Genomic DNA, 24,381 nt, shown 5'->3' with positions numbered 1-24,381 from the left:
GGAAAGTGGAAAGAGAGTGGGTGTAACCCCATCCATGTGTTCCTTTCTCAAATTTCAGCAAAAGTTTGGGCTGGGCTTGAGCCAAGGTCAGGAGCCAGGATCATAATGAAAATTTCACACACGGAGGGCAGAGACTCAGTTATTTGATATCTACTCCTCCATAAGATTTACATCAGCAGGAAGCAGGAGCTGAGAATGAAACCCAGGCATTCCAGTGTCAGATGTGGGCATTGCAAATACTAGAATCAATTCATTTTCCTGAGAAAAATATTTATGTCATTTTGACTATATGAAAATTTTCTTGACTTTCCAAATCAAACTTGAGAACTCATATATTGTCATTTACCCCAATAAGTATCCCATATTGTATATTAGAACTTTTTAAAAAATAATAGAGATAGTCAAGTATTTATAGTTGATTTGAGCTATGGAATAATTTCTTCCCTTCACTGAAATTAGGTTTCTACAACTTTGTACGTGTTAAACACATGTGACAACATTTTCTCATACTTCCATGTGACTTCCTTGAGGTATGCTTCCCTGAACCTCAAAAATGTACCCTATCTTTAAAGCAGACTTTCTAAGAAACTTGGTAATGGCTTGATCTGGGATTAGCTATATACAATAAGATTTTAAAAGTATATATATATATATATTAAAAGAGAAGAAATTAAATAACTTCAACTCTGTCTTTGATATATTAACACATTAGCCTGATGGAAATATGTGCCAAAACCCAGCACTAATCTCATTGGATTTCTTTGAAACATCAACTTTCAGATGGGAAGACTACAGACGCAAAGTCATAAATGAAATACCTTGCAATTTTTTGTTCATTTCCTGGTGTCAAAAAGAACAGATACCCTACTAACTGAAAGCAGAGTTCATGTTTTTATATTGTTATATGATGATGATGATGATGAATACATAGTTATTTGGAAACAGTGCTACTTATTTTTCCATATATTTTCAAATTATGTATATTATAATATCCAATTGATTTAACTCATTTAAAATAATCTTTTTCCTCTGAAATGTCTTGTATATACTCTATTGGAATTCTGGTGCATAGGTATAAGGCAACATTTGCTTCACAGACATCATATATCGGAGTGCCTTTTACAGTCCCAGTTCCTCTGCTTTTGATCTAGCTTCTTACTAATGTGCCTTGAAAGACAGAAAGAAATGACCCAATTATGTGGGTTCCTGACATCATTTGGAAGAAAAGGATGGAGTTCCTGGCTTGTGGCTTTGGCCTGAACTAGGCATGTAATGCTGTAGCCATTGGGGAATAAAACAGAAAATAGATGACCTCTCTCTCTGTTTCTCTCTCCTTCCCTCTCTATGTCACTCTTTGAAATAAATGATTTTTTTTAAAGCCAATGACATATTGTTTTTAGTGTCAAAAATCAGAAGTCAAAGCGTATCTCTCCATTCATACTTTATCGGTTTATCAGCACTTGATTAAATTAAAGATTTAGTGGTGTGTATGTGAGAGAGATAGAATGAATGAATGAATGAATGAATGATATATTCCTATCTTCCACCTGTTGGTGTACTCTCCCAATTTCCATAACAGTCTGAGCTAATCTCGTCTGAAGCTGAAGTAAGGAACTATATTCAATCTCCCACATGGCTACCAGAAAAAAACAAGTACATGGGCTCTGCTTATGAGGTTCATTAGCAGGAGCTGGATCAGAAGCCAAGCAACTCTAACTTGAACAAGGCCGTCTGATACAGGATTCTGGCATCCTGATGTTGGCTTAACCTGTTGCTTCTTGACAACTTCTCAAAGTTTTTGCATTTTTAATTTTTTTTGATGATTTTTATATAGTTGATTAGGATGTGCAGTGTTAAGGGCTAGAGGAAAGTGGGAGAGACCATTGTTTCCACATAATCTTCTTTTTCTTCCTGTACCTGGGGCTTTGTTGAAATACTTCCAAATAGAGTTGTGAGCTGTGAGAGACTTGAATACACAGTATCTATACAATATATCTATACTCGAATACAATATATCTATGTAGTGTGGGTTATGTTACATGCAGAGGCCAAGTACAGATTCTTATTTCAAAATACCTGTTGAACTCAGCGTTGTAACCATTTCTGCCAAGAAGCTCAATATCTAAGTGAAGCAATTACATATTGGAGTATTTATTTGTACTAATAATAACTGGAATAGACTCTTCACAGAATGCTTTGTGTCACTGCCAATACTTTTATTTGGCTTCCTTGATAGAAAAGAATCACCTGCCATAGTCACATCCTTATTATTGTAAAGAAAAGATAAACAAGTGTGGAAGTGTCTTATGGAGGTAGGAGAGTGCAAACATACAAGGAATTTGAATCATAATTGTAGGATGTGAGTGATACAATAGATGCTGAATAAGAGCAGAAAATAATGTAAAAAGTAATGAGAAAGTTAGAATTCCAGAAATTACTTGGAAGAAGTCCTTACCATGATAAAAGTCATAAATGAGATATTGAAACGCTTTCTAAGTCCAATGAAAAAAATTTTGAAGGTTAGCCTAAAGAGTTTTCCTTGAGACATGAGACTTTGATAATGATGTAGATTGTCCCACATTCTTCCATATTCTTTTTAGAAAACTTGAAGTAATTACATAAACATTAATGATAATTAATAGTCATTGGCGAGTCTCAATATGCTTTGTTGTTTAATATTCATGTCAAACATTCAAGTTAGTTGTGCTGTTGATATAATCCCCACTTTAAAAGTAAGAATTTTGTGGCCAAATGGGCCAATCTGGAAACCATAATGCTAAGGGAAATGAGCCAATCCCAAAAGGTTAAATACCACATGTTTGCCTTAATTTAAGATGATATGATGTTATGTATAACAGGTTATGTTATGTATGTTATATGTTGTGTATAAACTAAAATTGAAATGTCAATGAGGTGGTCACAGAAGGTGGTTAAGAACTCGCATTTACTTTTAACATATTGGTTACTCATTACTATGTCAATTAATTCCATAATGATGTAAATTTTCCTGATGGTATGTTGGAGCTTTTAATTGACTGGGATGATACTCTGCTGGCTCTGTCTTCAGACCAGAGAGGGTATACCTAAGAAGCCGTTGAACTTGACTGGACAATAAGATGCTGGACTCTATGTTTGGTATATGCTTGCAATGGGGGAATCTCAACTGAACTTGAACTGTGGTTATGCAACAAGGTGGAGGAATCCACCATGGTGGGAGGGTTTGGGGAGGGATGGGGGAGAATCCCAGTACCTATGAAACTGTGTCACATAATACAATGTAATTAATGAATTAAAAATAATAAATAATAAAAAGTAAAAAAAAAAAGTAAGAATGATGAAACTGAACAAATTAAGGAAGCATTCAAAGATTCAGTCTGATTTTCAATGTTTGATACTTCTCCAGTGAGACCTTCAATTGCCATAGGAACAGAAAAGGGCAGTTAGATGGCTTTGAGTATTAATTCTTATCTTCTCTCCCATAACTACAGATAGTATCATGTAACTAGGTAAATCTAGATAAATCTGTTTAAATCATCTGAATGTCTTTAAAGGGCAGGGAAGGGAATAAGAAATGATGAAGGAACATAGGTAGCTGGGTATAAAATTATCGACACTAATGAAACTACAAAGAGTCACAAATGTGCTTTCTTTATCTCAAATGTCTAAAGAAACTTCTACAATTCTATTAACATAATTTAGTTTTCATTCCATCAGAAACTATAAGATATTTAACATATTAACCAAAACATCTTCCTTCTCAAAAATAGCTGTTGTGATTTGCATTTGATGTTTATAACTTGGCTCTGTTGATGTTTACAATTTGTTTCCTTTACCTTTGAAATTTGCTGTTGGAAGTGTTTTCATTTCTAGTGTAGTTTTGCTATGCTGAAGTCTAAGCGAGCTGTGTATGTTTCCAAATTCAGAGTGCATTTGCAATGTTTTTTACTTATTTTTTCTTATTGTGCTGGATCAAAGTCTAACTTTAGTTGGCTAGCAAATGGAAGCTTTGGCTGGTAGAGGAATTTGAAATGCTGGATCAATGAAATGTTGTGCACAGCACACCTCCTTTGAAGGTCCACTGCTGGAGTCCTTGGTCATATTTATTTTCCTATGGAAATGCTAGCTACAGGAAGCAACTGCCTTCAAATGAAATGCAATTTTTCTCGAAACTCAACCACATGTTTTAAAAGCAATATCTCTTTTATTTTTATAGCCAAAATAGCAAGAATATTCAGTTTGGTTGGCGAAAATTCCTTATTTGCTTTTTACTTATATTTTGGTCTAGTGGCTTTCCAATAAAATTACTTAAAATTTGTGATCAACATATAGTATTTTCACATTTTATGGAAAACAACATTTCAATGCATATACACAGGATAATCCACTCAAATCAAGAGACTAGTCTTTCATTCACCATAATTTCACCCCATGTTATTGATCATCATTCATATTAATAAGCTCATTTTTAAAGATTTACTTATTTTAATGGAAAAGCCAATTTACAAGGAGAGAGAAACAAAACGGAGACAAAAATCTTTCATATGCTGGTTCACTCCTGCAAATGGCCTCAACAGCCAAAGTTGAGTCCAACCCCAGCTAATAGCCAGGAGCCTCTTCCAGGTCACCCATGTAGGTGCAGGGTCCCAATGTTTTTTGCCTTCCTTTCTTCTTTCTCAATCTTAAATACGGAGAGCTTAAACTGGCACTCATCTGAGATGCCGGTACTAACACCCAGAGGATTAGGCAATTGAGGCATCATGCCCTCCTGTATTAAACGCATTTCTAAAAAGATTATTTTCTTGTTTGAAAGTCAAAGTTACAAAGACAGAGGGAGAAACAGAGAGATTCTTTTTCTGCTCATTCACTCTCCAAATGGTATCAGTGATGAGGGCTGGGCCAGACAAAAGCCATGACCCTGGAGCTTCTTTTGGGTCACCTCTGTGGATGTAGAGGCGCCAAGTATTTGGGTCATCTTCTGCCACTCTACCATGCGTCTTAATGGGGAGCTGGATGGGAGATATAGCAGCCAGAATCTGAATCAGATCCCACAGGTTTTGCTGATTTAGCAGGTGGAGGTTTATCATGCAATACCACAGCATTAACCTTTTAACTGTCTTTTTTTTTTTTTTTTTTTTTTTGAGTAACTTTATATTAACTGGATTAATCCTTCTTTAAAAACTGGGTAGAATTCAGCATTGAAGCCATATTTTCCTGGTCTTTTCTTCGTTTCAATGTATTTATTACTAATTCAACCTCAGTCTTGGTTTTTGCCCTATTTATGTTTTCTGTCTTCATGGATGAATTTTGGTAGATTACCTGTGTTCATAAATCTATCCTTTACTTCTTGATTTTCCAATTTGTGGGAGTAAAGCTATTTGTAGTAATTCTTGATGATTGATTTTATTTATTTGCTTCTGTTGCTTTTATGTAATTATAATATCTCCTTTTCATCTCTGATTTTATTAATTTTGATATTCTCTTTTTGTTGATAAGGTCGGCCACTGAGCTATCATTTTTTTTTTTCAGAAAACCAGTCTTGATTTTACTCATGTTTTTGGTTTCAATTTCATTTGTTTCCTGTCTAATTTGAATATTGCTTACCTCCTATTAAACTGAGGTTTGGTTTGATCATGCTTATCTTCTTTGAAGTGCACTGTTATATCATTTATTTGATGCCTCTCTGGTTTCTTGATGTAGACACCAATTGCTATAGACTTCTGTCCTAATAGTGCTTTTGCTGTATTCTATATGTATTGATAAGTTGTTTTTTTCATTTTGACTCATTTGATCACCCACCATTCGTTTAGAAATGTATTGCTCACTTCCGCTCTGTTCTCATATTTACTGGAGTTTCTTAAATAGTTAATTTACAGATTAATTCCACTGTGATCAGAAAAAGAAAATTCACTTTCAGTTTTGCATGCTCTCCTTTTATACAGAGTAAACTGTAGTGTTCCCAGAGCTAGATGTCTATTGATGTGGTACTGCACTTTGGCAGTTTGAGTGCTTGTGCTTGTGATGGAGTGACAAGAAGGAAGTGCCTCACAGATCTCCGTGAGACTCCTTCCTCCTATCAACACTCAGGCCAGACTGAAAGTCACTGGAGACCACTGATGTATGTCTCTAATAAAATCTAATAGTGGCATGTGTTCGGGAGCCAAAGCAGCATCAATTTACCTTATTGAGATGATGCTTCCTTCTCGCCAGATGTGGGACAGTGTTGACAGGGGAATAGGAGGAAGGTAATGTGCTCTACCCTCAAGTGATTAGGTGGGAACTTTACCCCTGCTTGAATCCCAGGCAAGCTTCAAAGTAATTTCTTCCTGTGGCACTAGCTACCATACATTCCTTTCAGCTTTCTCCACGAAGATCTGTAATAAACTTTTTTTTTAAATTATTTATTATTTAACTTCAGTAATTACATTGTATTATGTGACACAGTTACATAGATACTTGGGTTCTCCCCACCCCTCCCCAAACCCTCCCACCATGGTGGATTCCTCCACCTTGTTGAAGACAGAGCCAGCAGAGTATCATCCCAGTCAATTGAAAGCTCCAACATACCATCAGCAAAAATTTACATCATTATGGAATTAATTGACATAGTAATGAGTAACCAATATGTTAAAAGTAAATGCGAGTTCCCAGCCACCTTCTGTGACCACCTCACCTATACTTCAATTTTAGTTTATACACAACATAAACTTTTAATGCAATGGCTACATTCTTTTTGTGTTCAACTAGATTTTGTTTCCTTCTGGTTTTGTATGTAATATATAATTATACATAATTTGCAAAAAAACATGTAATAGAAGAAAAAAGGAAACTACATGTAATCTGATTACTAGTAAGATTTAATAACTCAACATCTTTGCCATTTACCTCATTCTTTATTTTGATATACCTTTTTTAATTAGCAAAAAGCTGAGCAACACAACATATAATATTTCTTAGTTAAAGTTGTATTTTGTAAAAATTTCATGTCATTACATATTTTTTTGCCAATTAAAAATTCGTGTAAATGAAAAAAATCCATGTGTTCCATATATACAGTCTTAAGGGTATAATACTTCCCGCCCTATACTCTCCCTCCCTTGCTCTCATCTTTCCTCCTTCTTCTCTTAGTATTTCTCTTTAATTTTTTGCAATGACATTCTTACAAATTACAAATTGCATTAAATCACAAGCCTAACTCTCCACTACAGAAATAATTCACCAAGTATTAAGTGGTGAAAGCAATGTTCTTCATGATTATAGACAAGGAATGCAGATTACAGTACAGATGCATACTATGCTTTTTATTTCTGTTTCTTTGCTTTTGTTTTAGAAATTTGAGCTGTTAAATTAGTTCACTCAAATATGTATAATAATAAATAATGATTCATGCTGCATTACTGCACATATATCTTTGGTAATTACTCTAATTTGTAACCTCATGGTATGTTTTCCAGGATGTGAAATAAGGAATACAGTGAGTAAAATGATCAGAATGCACACTTAAGCCTGTTGCTGAATTTCTTTCCAGGGAGGCTGTGACAATTTATGTCCTCACAACAGAAGGTGAGTGAGTATTATTGTGATGATGTAGTATTATTAAAACATTGATATTATCTGAACAAAATCACTGATTTGATACTTTCTACTTTTATGTGTTTTATATATTTTAGTGAAATCCTTAAATTTCACAAAACATCCTATTCATAATCAAATTTTGCTTAATTAAAAAATTTAAAAATAAAACATTTAATTTTTTCTTATGTAACTTTAACAATGTCGCAGTTTTTACTTTAACTTCTACAGTTTGTAAGGCGTGCCAATATAATTTAGTTTTAGGGACTTGAATTAGTATAACTATGTAAATATTGACTTTTCTAGTATTACTTTATATGCTACTTTTTTCGCTTGAAATGAAATTTGTTTACAACACTTATACAACTGTAACTCATTAAATTTAATTGTTGTAAATGTCTGCTAGAAACTTATCTTTGAACTCTTAGCCTCAATATTTGAGTAGTTTAAAACTGCACATTAAGACCTGTGATTTATTAGAGATTTGCTAAAAGCATTTTTTTTCACTGATTTTTTTTTTCTTTTGACCCCTTACAATGTTGCGTTATTAAAATAAAAAACTTAAAGAATTTAGCAGAAAGAGCTTAGGGAAACCTGGTAAGAGTGACTTTTGAATTTAAAGGTTTTCAGAATGGTGAATAAAATGGTAAATAGTAACCAATACATTTTCTTGCCTATCTCCCCAAGTTTGAGTCTATAATGTACTGATATATATATATATATAAATATAATATTTTATGAGATATATTTAGATAATTTGATGTAATGTATATTTCTATATCTATCATATATTGTACGATCTATTATGTTATATATTATTTTATTAAATTATATATGCATATAGCATAAAATAATAAATAGCAACATATTATATAGCATATCTAATAATATTATGTATATAATCGGATATGTAATTATTATATAATTATCTATTTACATATCCATCAGATATATAATTACATATGAAATATATATGATACATCAAGATATTTTCTTATTTATGCTTTTCTTTCCCATGTAACTTCTAAAGATTCTCATCATTTTAAGATAGTAAGGAATCTTTGTCTTTTAGTACTATCCATCTAATAGTTTCTATACATTGCTCTGTCTTTATAGGTATTTAGATGTGAGGATTGTGTAATGTGAATGAGATATCATCATCACAATTTAAAATTTTTGACTATCAAAGGAATTCTTACATCTACACTTTTTCCATTTTTGCAATAAGGTGTATTATTCGCAAGTATAAAACAATAAAAACATTTTAATTGTTTCAGCAGGATTAGTAACTATGTCTGAAAACCAGGTACCCTCCCATTTTCAAATTTTGAAATACATAAATTGTATATTTTATTATGATAAAATAGGTGATTTCTTGGGCTAAATAAAATAAGTTGAATGGAAGCAAACTACTGCATTTCTATGATATATGAACAAGTTTTCATCAAATTTAAGTACACTGATTTCTAGTCATCAAAAAATATTTGCCACACAATATTAAGATCTTTAGAAAGTAGATTAAAAATGTTGGAATCCAGTGTAAAGCTTTCCAAAATATAATCAACTGCTTATCTCTGTTTCTGTCTCACAACTCATCAAAATGACAATGTAAAATGACTAAAATTGATATATCCATAAAGAAAGATGAAAATTACTCAATTTTGGAAACTGGGAGTCGCATGATTTTTAAAACTGCAGAATACTGAAACATCAGCCAAGTAGTAATGAGGTAGCAGGGAAGCAAATGTGTGACCACAGAACTACAGCAATGCTCAAGGATTGCCACGGGAACCTCTACTAATGGAAAGAGTATAGAATATGTGTATAAATGCCCAGATTCCCACTCTGTGCTATGTGGTTGAGGGACGATTTCTATAGCCTACATGGAAGGTGAAGGTTTACTTTCTTAAGAGAACTAGGAATAGAACTTGAGTGTTCCCAGTATTGCTGAATGCAAGAACACTGATTATAAAATGATTTTTAAAGGTTTATTTATTATTTTTTATTGGAAAGGCGGATATACAGAGAGGAGAGACAGGGAGGAAGATCTTCCGTCCGATGACCTACTCCCCAAGTGAGCGCAATGGCTGGTGCTGTGCCAATCCGAAGCCAGGAGCCAGGAACTTCCTCGAGGTCTCCCACACGAGTACAGGATCCCAAGGCATTGGGCCGTCCTCGACTGCTTTCCCAGGCCACAAGCAGGAAGCTGGATGGGAAGCAGGGAAGCTGGGATTAGAACCGGTGCCCATATAGGATGCTGGTGCGTTCAAGGAGAGGACTTAAACCGCTATGCTGTCGTGCTGGGCCCTGATTATAAAATAATTAAGTAAAATTGGTAAGAACTGAGTCTTCTTCCCTAAAACAAATACCGGGTTCTGGCAGACAGGCTTATGCCTTCCAAGCAGGACTTTAAAAACTTCTGCTCAGTAACAACTGAGCAACTCAAGAGAAGAGGCCAATAAATGTTGACACAGGAATTTCTCTGAAAAACAAACAAACAAAAATCCTCTTATTCATATTGCCAATACACGCAGCCAACCATATACCAAATCACCAAAGGTTGAATTCTACACAAAACATCGGATCAGCATTCTGTGCACTTCATGCCTAAATTTGAAATCGCTAACTTCATGAAGATAATTTATATTAAGAATAATAGAATAAAGTAGACAAAAAGCGAATTAAATTTATTAACAACAAAGACAATGTAGGAAATAGGAAGAAGGCATGTAGAATGAACAATTACTATTGTAGTGGATATGGAAACAGGTAATGTAAGAGCATGAAAAGGAATGGTCAGCTAGCTCAAAGAGATTCTTTAATTAAATATAACAGGGCAATTATCTTCAATTTTAATTGATTTATTACATTTGCATTTGTTTCTTTGGAAGGTAGAATCATAGAGCTAGCATAAGAGAAATAGAACGAAACAGAGAGGGTGAGAGTAAGGATGGTGAGGAGAGGAGGAGAGAGAATATGAAGTTAAAAGAGTAGATTACGATAAACTTTATATTCCATGAATTGATACATGATTCTGCCATCTTCATCCCATCTCAAAATAAATCACCCAATATACCACTGAATCTAGAAGCCAAAAATCAGTAACTTATTTTTAGTTAACATGCTGTTTTATTTTTATTTTAAAAACAGGCTACATAGTAGTATAATCACATTATAGAAATCAAGTAAGATAAAAAGTTGTTTCTTCCTTTAAATGATTTATCTGTTGATGACTTTTATTTTTGTGAACTGAGATTGTAGCGTTTCATTGTACGTTTAAATTTGTTTTTTTAAAGATTTATTTATTTTTCTTACAAAGTCAGATATACAGAGAGGAGGACAGACAGAGAAGATCTTGCATCCGATAATTCACTCCCCAAGCTACTGCAACAGCTGGCGCTGAGCCAATCCGAAGTCAGGAGCCAGGAGCTTCTTCCGGGTCTCCCACGCAGGTGCAGGTTCCCAAGGCTTTGGGTCGTCCTTGACTGCTTTCCCAGGCCACAGGCAGAGAGCTGGATGGGAAGCAGGGATTAGAACTGGCTCCCATATGGGATCCTGACGCATGCAAGGCGAGGACCTTAATGACTATGCTATCACGCCGAGCCCTAAATGTGTTTTTAAACTTCAATTTTTTCTTTCTTCTCTAAGGGAACTATTTTAAACGAGAAGCTTTTCTATTTTGCAATGGAGAGTTCACCAATAATTTGTCTATTTTGTTCTGCTTTTGGTCTATAATTTTTCCAATAATAAATACACATGATTTTATTCATCAAGTCAATCTTTCACTCAAGGCAAAATCCTTTCAAATACCATAGACTAGTGAAAAACTGGAATATGGATGAATATTTATATTTTTTCTCCATTGTGATGGAAGTCTCTGACACATAATGTTCCACAATCTGCTTGTGGTTTCTCTGAAAGAAATGTACTCAACTTTCCCCCAAATTGTTATTAGTATTTCCCAAAGGCATGTACAATGTGTTAGGTCCCATCAGGTAAGTGAAAATTTTACTTACAAGTAAGTAAAAATCCATCCTTTTATACTTCCTCACCCTTCAAGAGAAAGTGAGATCATGGATATGTTGCCTAATCTCTTCTCATATCCCAGGAGAAGCCTAGAAGCTGAAACTCCTGTCAATGGTGTGGTGATGCTGGGAGAAGGTCTATGGTGAGAAAGTGCTATAAATTCTTCTATCATTTTTTTTCTTTTTTTTAAATCATTGGCCCCATGGGAGGGAGGTGGGTTTGAAGATTTCTATTTTGAAATGTTTCTGACCCATTTATAGACTCTTAAATTGGAATTGAAAGGTGAAAAAACTCTGTTAATGTCCTTGTATTTTAATTATGTTTTCAGTTGTTCAGCATGTGTCTTTGAAATATTGCTCATATATTTTCTAAAATATGGCATAAAGTTATTTGGTTTCCTTCTTTCTTTTTTTCTTTTGTATACTGTGCTGTTGACTTTTCAAAAGTGTCTAAAAAACAACGAAAAGGCATTACACTATAGCATGTGAACTCTGTGGAACCACAGTTCTAAAGGAAACTGTCAGTCACTTGATATCTTATGTAAATATTTTACTTCTTTGTGAATGTATATTTTATAAAGTATTCACTTTATTTAGTCCTGAAAATTAAAAATGACCATGGTCCTCCAGATCTTAACCATTATTAAAAAAATGCACAAATATCTTCTTGTTTTTTCGTCGAGAAGATCCATCCCATTACTGATTTGGTATGTTTTGATGTCTTTTCTGTTCTTGCTGTACCCATTTTTGCATGGAGAAGAATTTTCAATTTTCTGTTACAATTTGTGTTTCCTTGCATTCTTTTTAAAATTTCCATTACGTTTCTTAGATTTTACGTACTTTCATTTTGCTTTATTTTCTTATTATAGCTCTGGGGTGTCATTTCACAGAAATTTTGCTTCATGATATTTACATGATACAGATACATGTAAATAGCAGAATGTTGTACTTTGGGCTGTTCCTGAGGGATTACATTATTGTATAATATGGTGGGCAAGTGGTTGAGGAGAATGGGGAGGGAGGAAGTGGAGACGGAGAGTCAAATTGTATATCTAAAAAACAGCATCATGGAAAATAATAACAATAAAAACACAACTAATTCAATGGAATTTTATATTTAAAATTTTTACAGACATATGTAAAAATGTACGTAACTGTGGGGTACGAAGCAACTTCTTCTTACACTCTCCAGCTGTTCCCTCTGCAATGCCATGCCCCTTTTGATCAGGGGAGATCCATGTGTCTGTGAGTTTCTCCTTAGGTTAGTTTTTCCTTCACTAGTATTTCGTCCTCTGTGTACCTCAGCCTCCCACTGTCCCATTCAGGAAGACAAAAACACCTGCCAGGACCCTCCCTCTACTGATTCGAAACTCACCAACCTTCTGTTCATGTTCCTGGTTGCAGTCTGCATTCACCTTGCGATCCCAGCTGCAGTTCTGAGCATTTTCAGTAGCTCTTCCTAGCCTATGTGGCACCTGCCTCCCTCCCTTGGATTCTAAGGAGTTTCGGTTACCTCATCCAGCAATTCTCCTCTTCCAGCTCTCTGCTCCGCTGGATTCTGTCCCAAAGCTTTCTGTGCACTCAGCGCGACCTGCCTTCCATGATTGGCCACTTAATTTATTTTTATTTTAACAACCAAAATCCTGCCTTGTTTATTTTTATAGATAAATATACAGTAAATTATCTATACTCACCCAATTGTGCAATAGAACTCTAGATCCTTTATAGTTTTGTAGCTACAGCATATTACCAAACAAACTTTCCTTATCATTCCCTCGTAATTCCTCCTGCAGCCCCTAATAATCATAAGTATATTGTTTGAAATCACCAGTCTGTAACATTCCCTACATCAGGGATGCTTGGTTTATTTTGTTTAACCCAGTGAATCCCAGTTTTATCCATATTTTTGTACATGAAAATATTTCATGATTTTTTATGTCTAAGAAACACTTTGTTGTGCATATGCACCACATTTTCTTTATCCATTCATCTGCCAATGGACGGTTAGATTCTTTCCTTTTTGTGACTATTGTGAATAGTACTGCAATAAACATAGATACTGCTTCCACAGAAGCGTTTCTTTTTCTTTATATATGTTTGTAGCATCTATATTTATTATGTACGTGCTCTCAATGTTCTTACAATTTCTATTATTTGTATACAGTATTTCCCTTTGACAGAACAGTAAATATTTGTCTCAAGACATTGCTCCTTTGTTTTACCAGGTGACATTGAAGTTAGACAGGTTATGAATGGAAATAAAGTAACTGAGAAATGATGCAACTTAACTATGATTGTTTAAAATATAGTTAACATACATTTGGAAAAGAGAAAAACAAAAAACATACATTTGGAAAATAATCGTCTGTTGTGTTTTTGCTTAGTGTCATACTTTTGCACAGAATTAAATAAAATGACAAATATAAATAATAATAAATATTAAATCAGATGATATTAAAATGTACATAATAGTAACTTGCACACCATATGCCTCTTGCTAATATTAGAACTCACTTTATTATTGATGACAACTTATGTGGCAGGTGCCATTATTTATTATATAATGAGATGAATACGATTGTGACAATACCAAGTACTGTGCCTCTGTTCAAATAGCAAGTAAGTGGTGAGCCGGTATTCTAACCCGTATTGGCTGGCTCTTGTATCTATACTTAACCTCTACACTGTGCAATGGCTCAATATTTTTTGTATTCTCTCAGATCTATGAAAACAACAATTTAAATCTTTAACTAGCTACATATAGTATGATTTCAAGTATTTTTCCCTTGGTTACTTATACAAACTGACCTGTGTATTGTTGATGTGTGTATTTGCTGCTGTGTTATAGTCTGTGGGCAGAACAGGAATTATATTGACTAGGTTTAAGTTACAATTGATATTTAGTTTATTGCTGGAGACCTATGATTTTCAAATGAAAAGATACATTTAAAATATCTAACATTTTTTTCTAGGCACTATAGATGTCTGGTGAACCTAACATATTTGTTCCCTAGATATACAGAGTTTGTAACTTGATGGAAACGTTGATTTGAAATGAAGTTTTGTACATATTCTGTGAAGACTGCCCAATGGTATAAAGTTTTTAAAAGAGAGATGTTGAGTCTTCAAGGGTCACATAAAACTAAATGTTATCTGAGGAATCACTATTGCTTCCTTGAAGAGATTATGCCATGGAATAGAAATGACAAAGAATTAATCAAGAAAAAGCATGTAGAAATTGCAAGTAAATAGAATAAATTTCAAGGTGCATGTGGCTGAAAAAGCATGATATACTCAAAGACTGTAACGAAGTCACTATGGCAGGAGTGGAGGAAGCAAGAAATAGAGAAGCCTGAAATGCTATCCTAAAGATAGAAATTTGAACATTCTGGGCCACGTATACCATGTTAAGAAGTCTGACTTTATCCAGAGGGCAATGAGAAAGAAGCATAATAAGGCTGTAGGCAGAGAAATGGCATGTTAACATTTGTAATTTATAAAAATGTTCCTATGAGATATTGTAGCTGTCACTAGTTAGAAGATAGAGAAGTACCACTGGAACTGTTAGAGTACTAGACAAATAAAGGAAAGGCTACATAACACAGGTCAGTTTTTGATAATATTTTGGAAAAAAAAACTTATGTCAGATAAAGTTTTTCTGCTAGAAGTGTGATTCTAAAATGAATTTCAGGTAAGGATACTTATAACCATGGCAAGTAATAAGCTAATGAGATTCTTACAGGGATGTATATTGATATGTTACATAATTGCCCATAGTAGATAAATAGCTTTATAGCACTAGCAAATGGATATTAGAAAGAAGGCGTTCCTGTTATTTTGTCATAAATTGTTGTTTATTTGGAAGCGATAGTGTTAGAAGCTAAAATTTAAAGAAAAATGGCTGCTAGAGTTGGCTGTATCAATGATACATGGATAGATGGTTGTCAGCCTTCCATGATTTTATTCTTGTACTCATCAAACCGTAAGGTTTGTGCCCTAAAATAAGTTTTCTGCTTCTATAATCCAGCTGCATTCTGAGAAGTGAAGCTTTAAAGCTTGAAATGCTGGCTTCTACAGGCTCTCAAAGGACTTCATTACTAGGATGATGCAATCACTCAGTAAAGCCCTAAGGACCTCAAAGTGATTGGGGAAAAATACCCAACTAACCCATTCAGTCCTTCAGCTGCCATTCACAGATACACACCGAGTAGTATTCCAGGTACATTAAATGCCCTACTGCTCTAGAAACCTTGACACATTAACACCAAAGATTGCCAGTGTGGGGACCAGAGAAAGTGATTATACTTCACATGTGGCAGAGAAACTTTTCAGGTTTTGTCTTGAAATTTTTCAATAATAATAAATGTAATGAGACAAACTATGCATAAATTCCTTCTGAGAAAAACTATAGATTTGTGTGAAATTATTCCTTTTAACCATGTACGAGACAGAAATGTTTGACTATACTGATTTCTTGACACAATCACAACTTTCAGCAAAGCAATTAAGACTATATGTTTCCCCAATGCCATCCCTCATACTGTAAATTGAAATATACACTAAACAATCTCAGTGTTTCAGCATCAGTGAAGCTAATTCGGCTGCATTTGTATTAAATATTTGATACCATGCAGAGTTTAAACTATGTATATGCATACTCTACATATGCAGAGACTCATATGTAGAGTATGAGTCTCGTTAAAATATGTTTTGCCAATAAACACAGGCAGATACATATTGAATGCTAAACATAGAAAAAAGGAAGGCTTGAGAAGTGATTACATTCTTTAAAATTTATCTTCGTGTTTTTAGTATCTAGACTTTTTTTTAAGATTTATTTATTTTTATTACAAAGTAGGATATACAGAGAAGAGGAGAGACAGAGAGGAAGATCTTTCGTCCAATGATTCAGTCCCCAAGTGACCACAACGGCTGGTGCTGTGCCCATCCGAAGCAGGGAACCAGGAACCTCTTCCAGGTCTCCCATGCGGGTGCAGGGTTCCAAAACTTTGGGCCGTCCTCGACTGCTTTCCCAGGCCACAAGCAGGGAGCTGGATGGGAAGTGGAGCTGCCAGGGCTAGAACTGGCGCCCATATGGGATCTCAGGGCGTTCAAGGCTAGGACTTTTACTGCTAGGCCACGCCGCTGGGCCCGATCTAGACTTTTAGAGTCAAGCAAATGGTAGGTCCTGAACAAATTATTAATGTGAGTGGATGTTTCATTAAATAAACAAATAAATTGATGGATAAAAGTTATTGAAACCCCTGAGCTTATGCAACTGTGTCATGAAAAACAAAAATGAAAATAAATAAATACTATTAAATATTCTGAATTAGTTCGCTGAATTTTCAAGTTGCCTTTAGAAAAAGATTAATTATTTGAAAGATTTGCAGAGAGTGCGGAAGATGGAGGAGAGGCAGAGAAAGAGGGAGGTAGGTTGATGGAGAAAGAGGGAGAGAAAGAGAAAATATCTTCCATGTGCTGGTTTATTCCCCAAATGGCTGAACAGCCAACACTAGATCTGTCTGAAGCCAGGAGCCATGAATTTCATCTGAGTCTCTCACATGGATGCAAGGGCCAAAGTACTTATATGATCTTGCCTTTAGATTTATTTATTTTTATTGCAAAGGCAGATATACAGATAGGAGGAGAGACAGAGAAGAAGATCTTCCATCCAATGGTTCACTCCCCAAGCGGCCGTGATGGCTGGAGCTGAGCCAATCTGAAGCCAGAAGCCAGGAGCTTCTTCCGGGTCTCCCATGTGGGTGCAGGTTCCCAAGGCTTTGTGCTGTCCTCAACTGCTTTCCCAGGCCACAAGCAGAGAGGGGGATGGGAAGCAGGGCTGCTGGGATTAGAACTGGCGCCCATATGAGATCCTGGCGCATGCAAGGTTAGGACCTTAATGACTACGCTATTGCGCCGTGCCCTATATTATCTTTTGTTGCTTTGTTAGACACATTAGCAAGAAGCAGGACCAAATGGATCAGTAGGACTTTACCCCATGCCTTTATGGAATGTCCAAACTGTAGTAGGGGCATTGCCTAGTATGTCACAGTGCCATTGTTTTCATTGGTATGAGACTTCTAAATTCTAAATTTAGAAACTTTAGAGACTTTCTAAATTTTCAATCAGGGATTCCCTTTTGTACTGGGAAAAAATCTCATGTAGTAAGCTCTAAAACTTTGAAAAATAGTTTTATCTTGTGCAGCTACCTGTTAATATCAAAGAAAATGTCAAAGTTTGTATATTATTGTGGATCACATTTCTAAAAGTGTGACTTCTCACACTTCTCAGGTAAAATGATTAATAACTCTATGAATACTTATGCTACCATATTGCACAAACATGGTAGACCTCAGTACATATTGTTTCTTAAAATATTGTTTTTCTTTCTTCATAATATGGGTAACATCATTGTTGGTAGAAATGTGGTTTGGGGTTTCAGAAGAAATGATGTGTGAAAATTTTGCTGAGTAGTCAAGACATTCTGACAGGTTCCTATATCATATTGAAGTGCTTAAATCTAAGTCTCAGCTTCACTTCTGATCCAACTTTCTGGTAATCTACACCATGGGAGAGAAGACCCACTTTGAGTTCTGGGCTCCCGGATTTGGGCTGGTCTAGCCTTGATTTTGGGGGGAACTTGGAGAGTAAACCAGTGAATAGGATATTCCTTTCCATCTGCCTCAGTCTCTCTCTCTCTCTCTCTCTCTCTCTCTCTCTCCTATTTTAGAACAAGCTTTATTCTTGGCAAAGAATGCCCCCATTTCCCACTTCTCATTCTCCCTGTTGATTTATGGATTAATCAGTCATATATCAGAGTATCTGGATAAATATAAATAAGACAAATGTTCAAGAGGGCAACGAATTTATCTAGAGGATTCATTTGAAGGAATAGTTTAAGATTTTTTGAGGTCTCCTGCACCCGATCTGATTAAAAAATGCCATAGGTTGATATCTATAGCCTCCATCTCCCACCAAATTTCCATAATTTAAACCTCATGTGAAATAGCTGCACCAACAGGACTTTATGATTCAGGCAATTTGCTCACATAGTAGCATCAAAAACATTTGGTTTGCTTTGTTATGTCAGAAACTTTAAAACCTTAATGCACATTATCTAATGACTTTATACAGTAATGTTAAGATCTGGCTACTGTTACTATTTTCTGTGGTGTATTGATTAGCGACATATCTCTATTTGCTCCCTCTCTCCTACATCCATAGGTCCCGCCTCCAACTATTAGGTGGAGTCTGTATCCTCAATTATTAAACATGAGTTTTCTCTTTCACCTGATTTAATCAATAAAATAAGACAGAAGTGGTACATTGCTAAGATGGAGTCAGAGTCAAGAGAATGCTCTCCCTGTCTCCAACCAGTTTGGGTAGCTTGCTAACACCAACTAACCATTTGAAAAGCAGTCTTTTAGCTGACGTGTACCTGGCTAGAGATACATAAGGGAGATTGGAATTACCAGGGGTGTTCAATATAACTTGCCAGTCTGTGAATTAAATTGTTGCTTAGCTTAATGATTGTTGTAGAGGTTGTTGTTTAAAGTTACTAGGATTTTGAATTGTATTATACACAGACGTACATAATGCAATTCCATTTCACCCATTAAAAATTTGAAGTCTGGGAAGTTCAGTAATTTTCACTGGCTCATACAGCTAGTAAATGACGAGATGAGAGTTGATCTAATGTCTATTTATAAACAAATATTATGGTATAAATTATTGTTTGAGATTGCCAAAATTCATCTTGGCATTAGAGTGTCTATGTAACCAACACTACATTTTATGTGATGTCACAAGTTGTTGCATTCAATATTTCTGGTTGGTTCATGCTAAAGGTAGAAAATACCGAGAAAAAAGTGTGTGTGTGTGTGTGTGTGCACAAGGCAATTCATCACATTTAGAATTCTAAAATTACTTAGAATCTGAAAATGCTAAAACTATTCAAAAACAGAAACTCAAAAGGAAAATGTTGCATACTCACAGACATGCACATGCAGAGTGACATTTTGTTGTCAGTGCAGCTATCAGAATACCTATCTATGCTGAAACAGTTTTTTAAAGATTTTTTGGAAACATGAATTCTGGACAGCTGCTTTTATATGGATGAGGGTGCTAAATTAAAATGACAACCTGAACACCCAATCACAAGGGCCATATCAAAATAGCATTGTAATACAGAAACAGGAATGACTAAATGTTCAAGAAGCCAATTTTTCACATTTTGGGAAGAAAAAGTTCATTATTCAAAGCCAGTGTCTCATTTCAGAGTATGTCTCCTGAGTCTTTTCTCTGAGGAGCACCTGCAGACATTTTGAAGGATATCATGGGCCTTCCTGAGGGTACAATGACAAAAAAATCTCAAAGGGATGAAAAGAATATGAATATTTAACAACTTGGATTTGAACTGGCATGGAAATATATGAACCTAATGATTAGAAACTCACAGATAATAGCTGAATTAAGGCAACAAGAATGAGTATAGATGTGTTATAAAAATGGGCAGACAATATGTCACTAGTCCAAAGAAAATACATGGCATAGGCTTAAAGTGAATGACAGGAATATAGCAGCCAGTCATATTAGCACAGTGAAGTCTGTGTATTGGAGGAATCTTCTTGACTAAAATTAGAGTATGGTGGCATTTGCTAGGGTTTCCAAAAACAAAACAAAACATCTGAAACCCTGCTTTGCAAAGCTGTATGTACAGAGAGGAGGAGAGACAGAGAAGAAGATCTTCCATCTGATGATTCACTCCCAAAATGACTGCAATGGCCACTGCTGAGCTGATCTGAAGCCAGGAGCCAGGAACCTCCTCCAGATCTCCGACGTGGGTGCAGAGTCCCAAGGCTTTGGGCCGTACTCGACTGCTTTCCCAGGCCACAAGCAGGGAGCTGGATGGGAAGCAGGGCTGCCGGGATTAAAACCGGTGCCCATATGCGATCTTGGTGCATGCAAGGTGAGGACTTTAGCCACTAGGCCACCATACCAGGTGGGCACTTTTATTCTCTTTTAATCAGTTTGTTCTGAGGTAGACATGATTACCTACTGAACTAATTACTTATTACATACTGAGATAAATGTAACAACACACAGAAAAATATGAATAAAGTATATTCAGTATTCAAACAAACTATGGATTCCCAGCAGAGAAAGTTTACTTAGGGACCAAAAGAAGTAGCAAACGAAAGGTCTAGAGATGACTTCAAGATTCTACTGCTATTATAGGGTAAAACTGTGATTGTGCACTATTTGAAACTCCTGATTTGTAAGGGGTTGAATGACCTTCTTACATCAGTTGTCCTATATATGGATTAGGAAAAGCAGAGTGGTGGGGTTCTAAAAGTTGTCAATGATCAAACATCAAAAAAATTTTTTCCTGCCCCCCAAGTGTGTTTTATAAATGTCTTTGGAGGGACTGATCTTTTCTGTTCCTTAATGCTTCCAGTCACTCTAAAGGGTCTTGGATTACATAGCTTGAAAATGCTCAGTATGGAGGTAATGAACACAAGAAAGGAAAAACAATTCAGTAACAGCATGATACTTCTTTTAAAATATTTAGAAAGGTGTCCTTTGGAAGATGGAGTAATCTTATTTTCTGTCTTCATAGAGAATAGATTTGGGACTAATCAGTCAACAGGCAATTTTAGACTGAGCAGAAGGAACAATAATATTATTAAAATTGAGATCAAATTGACTGCCCCTAGGAGTAAAATATTGTTACTCACAAAAGCCAATCATTCAGTGGCTGCTGACCACTTGATAGATCAACTGGCTCATTTTCTTAGCATTATGGTCTGTAATTTGGTCCATTTGGCCACAAAGTAATGCTTTTCATTTTTTTAATTGCCAAGTAGTATTCCATCGGGTAGATGAACCTCAGTTTTTTTTTTTTATCCAGTCCTCTGTTGATGGGCATTTAGGTTGCTTCCAAGTTCTTGTGATTGTCAATTGTGCTGCAATAAACATTGGGGTGCATGTTACTTTGTTGTATAACAAGCTTGCTCTAATATAATATAATATATCAAATTTAGAAATACCATATGTGAATTTTACTCTGTTAATCAATGTTACTTCATACTTACTTTTACCTAAAGTGACAAGAACTTGTGATGCAATTCATTAATTAACCATCCACAAGAGGTTGATTGTTTATAACTACCTGATATAGTCAGTGTCCACATACAGCCGTTATTGGTACAGCCCATAAACAATGAAGGCCCGATCCTTACTGTACCTACATTAGGACCCCAGGATACAGGAATTAAACTACAGCAAAAAGTTATTCTCCCACATGGCTGGGAGATACTCCAGTTGAAGCATGATGGACTTGGGAAAATTCATGATGGACACACATTATGAACCCAGAGGGGAGAAAAGAATTTGGGGGTTGGGGGGAGAGCCCACGGCCAACTAAATTGTATCAACAAAAACAATTAAAGAAAAAAGAATCAACTGTTTGAGTGGAATATTGAGCAGGTAGCACTGAATGTCTCTTAGAGGACATTTCTGAACTCTAATAGCTTATATTCGTTTCCATGGGAAGTTTTACTTGGGCAAAATGACTGTAGTTCTGTAATGTAACAGATGGATTCATAAAACAATATAGTTAAGTTTCTAAATGCTTCTATGTCTAAAGAAATTTCTAGTTCCAACCTTTTTCTAGTATACAGATCAAATTGTTAGTATACAGATCAACAAGATCATTACTTTGAACTGTGAGTTGTGGATGAGGGAGTAATGGAAAAGGAGGCATTCTGAATCGTAATGCTCATTAATATCTCATTTTGAATGAATCATTGGAGCCATTTTTATCTACGAACTTGTTCTAATGGAAGAAACTGGCAAGCACAGAAGAAAGTAAGTTGCCTAAACAAAGGGGTAAAGAGAACCAAAAAAATATTGTAAGTATCATAGTCAAACTGTATTTACCTATTTGTCATGAGGCTGCAAATAAGCAACTGTCATATATTTGATTATTCTGAAAAGACTAGATCTTCAGCAGTTTCCTGAGCCTTAATTGTTGTTATTCTACTGATGGAAAACATCTATTTCCATTGTGTTCACTATTAATATCTGTGTGATCACTGACAGCTAAATTTCTGATATCTAACGCTGATTTACTACAAATCTGATACAAGCAAATGTGGGCATGCTCCTCACTCTCAACCGAATCAAACTGAAAAACTCTTAGCTTGATATATCTGTGTCACTCATTCATGCCAAGGCACAGGTAGTTTATACTAAACTCCACGTACTTTGCTGGCTCTATACTTGCTCCTTTTATTCAAGCCACTACTGCCCCTTTGTTAAAAGTATTATTCTTTGTATTCTGCAAATGCTATTTGGAACACTACATTGCCAACTTGGATTGTCCAGCATGTATCCTCCAACTATATCTCCCATTCTTTAAGCTATCAGTGATGAATCAACGCTGTAATTTGTGGGAGTACTATTTCTGCATATATTTTATGGTACTTATCTGATCTTTGTGTCTTAGTTTTTCAGTAATAAGTTGGACTGTACTAAATGATTAATATTTAATCACTTTTTAAATTTGAAAGACAGAATTAGAAAGAAAGGGAGAGACAGAAAATTTTCATCCACTGCCTCACTCATTTTCTTTTCTTTTTATTTTAAAGATTTATTCATTTTATTACAGCCAGATATACAAAGAGGAGGAGAGACAGAGGAAGATCTTCCATCCGATGATTCACTCCCCAAGTGAGCGCAATGGCCTGAGCTGTGCTGATCTGAAGCAGGGAACCAGGAACCTCTTCCGGGTCTCCCACGTGGGTGTAGGGTCCCAATGCATTGGGCCGTCCTCGACTGCTTTCCCAGGCCACAAGCAGGGAGCTGGATGGGAAGTGGAGCTGCCGGAATTAGAACCGGCACCCATATGAGATCCTGGTGCGTTCAAGGCAAGGACTTTAGCCGCTAGGCCACGCTGCCGGGCCCGCCTCACTCATTTTCATCCACTGGTTCACTCACCAAATGGTTGCAGGGGCCAAAGCTGGGCTGATATAAAACCAGGAGTCAAGATTCAGGAGCTTCTTCTGGATCTTCCGGTGACAAACTAAGTAGGTCATCTTCTTTTACTGATTTTCACAGGCACATTAACAGGGACCTGAATCAGAAGTAGAGCAGCCAGGAATTGAATCAGGCACACATGGGATGCTGGCTCTCTATGTGGCAGCTTTACCTCTATGCCATGCTGCTGGATCCAATATTAAATCACTTTTTACACACATAAAGGCCCAAACACAACACACACACACACACACACACACACACACACACACAGAATTTGTTAGCATATGTTAGTTTAAACATATGGAGCCAAGCATTGTGGCACAATGTATTAAGTATCCCTTGTCAGCATTCCATATTGCAGCACTGGTTTAAGTCCCAGCTGCTTCACTTCCCATCTGTATCTTTGCCGATACACCAGGTAAAGTGCTGAAAGATGATCCAGTGCTTGTGCCCTTGTCACACAATTGGGAGATGAAAATGGAGTTACTGGCTCCTGGTTTTGACCTGACCCAGACGTTGCTATTGCGGCCATTTTGAGAGTGATCCAGAGGATGATGAGAGATATCTTTCCCTCTGTCTTTTTCTGATGTTCCAACATGCAAATAAATAAATAACTCTTTAAAACTAAAGTAAAATAATTTAGTTATCCAAATAGAATGCACACAGCTTGAATTTAACCTAATCATCTGAAAAGTTCTCTTTCTAATGTTATTCTCTAGATTAATAATATATATTGAAATGA

The sequence above is a fragment of the Ochotona princeps genome, chromosome X, assembly GCF_030435755.1.
Source record: "Ochotona princeps isolate mOchPri1 chromosome X, mOchPri1.hap1, whole genome shotgun sequence".
Taxonomy (NCBI): domain Eukaryota; kingdom Metazoa; phylum Chordata; class Mammalia; order Lagomorpha; family Ochotonidae; genus Ochotona; species Ochotona princeps.
This window is presented reverse-complemented; position numbering follows the sequence as displayed.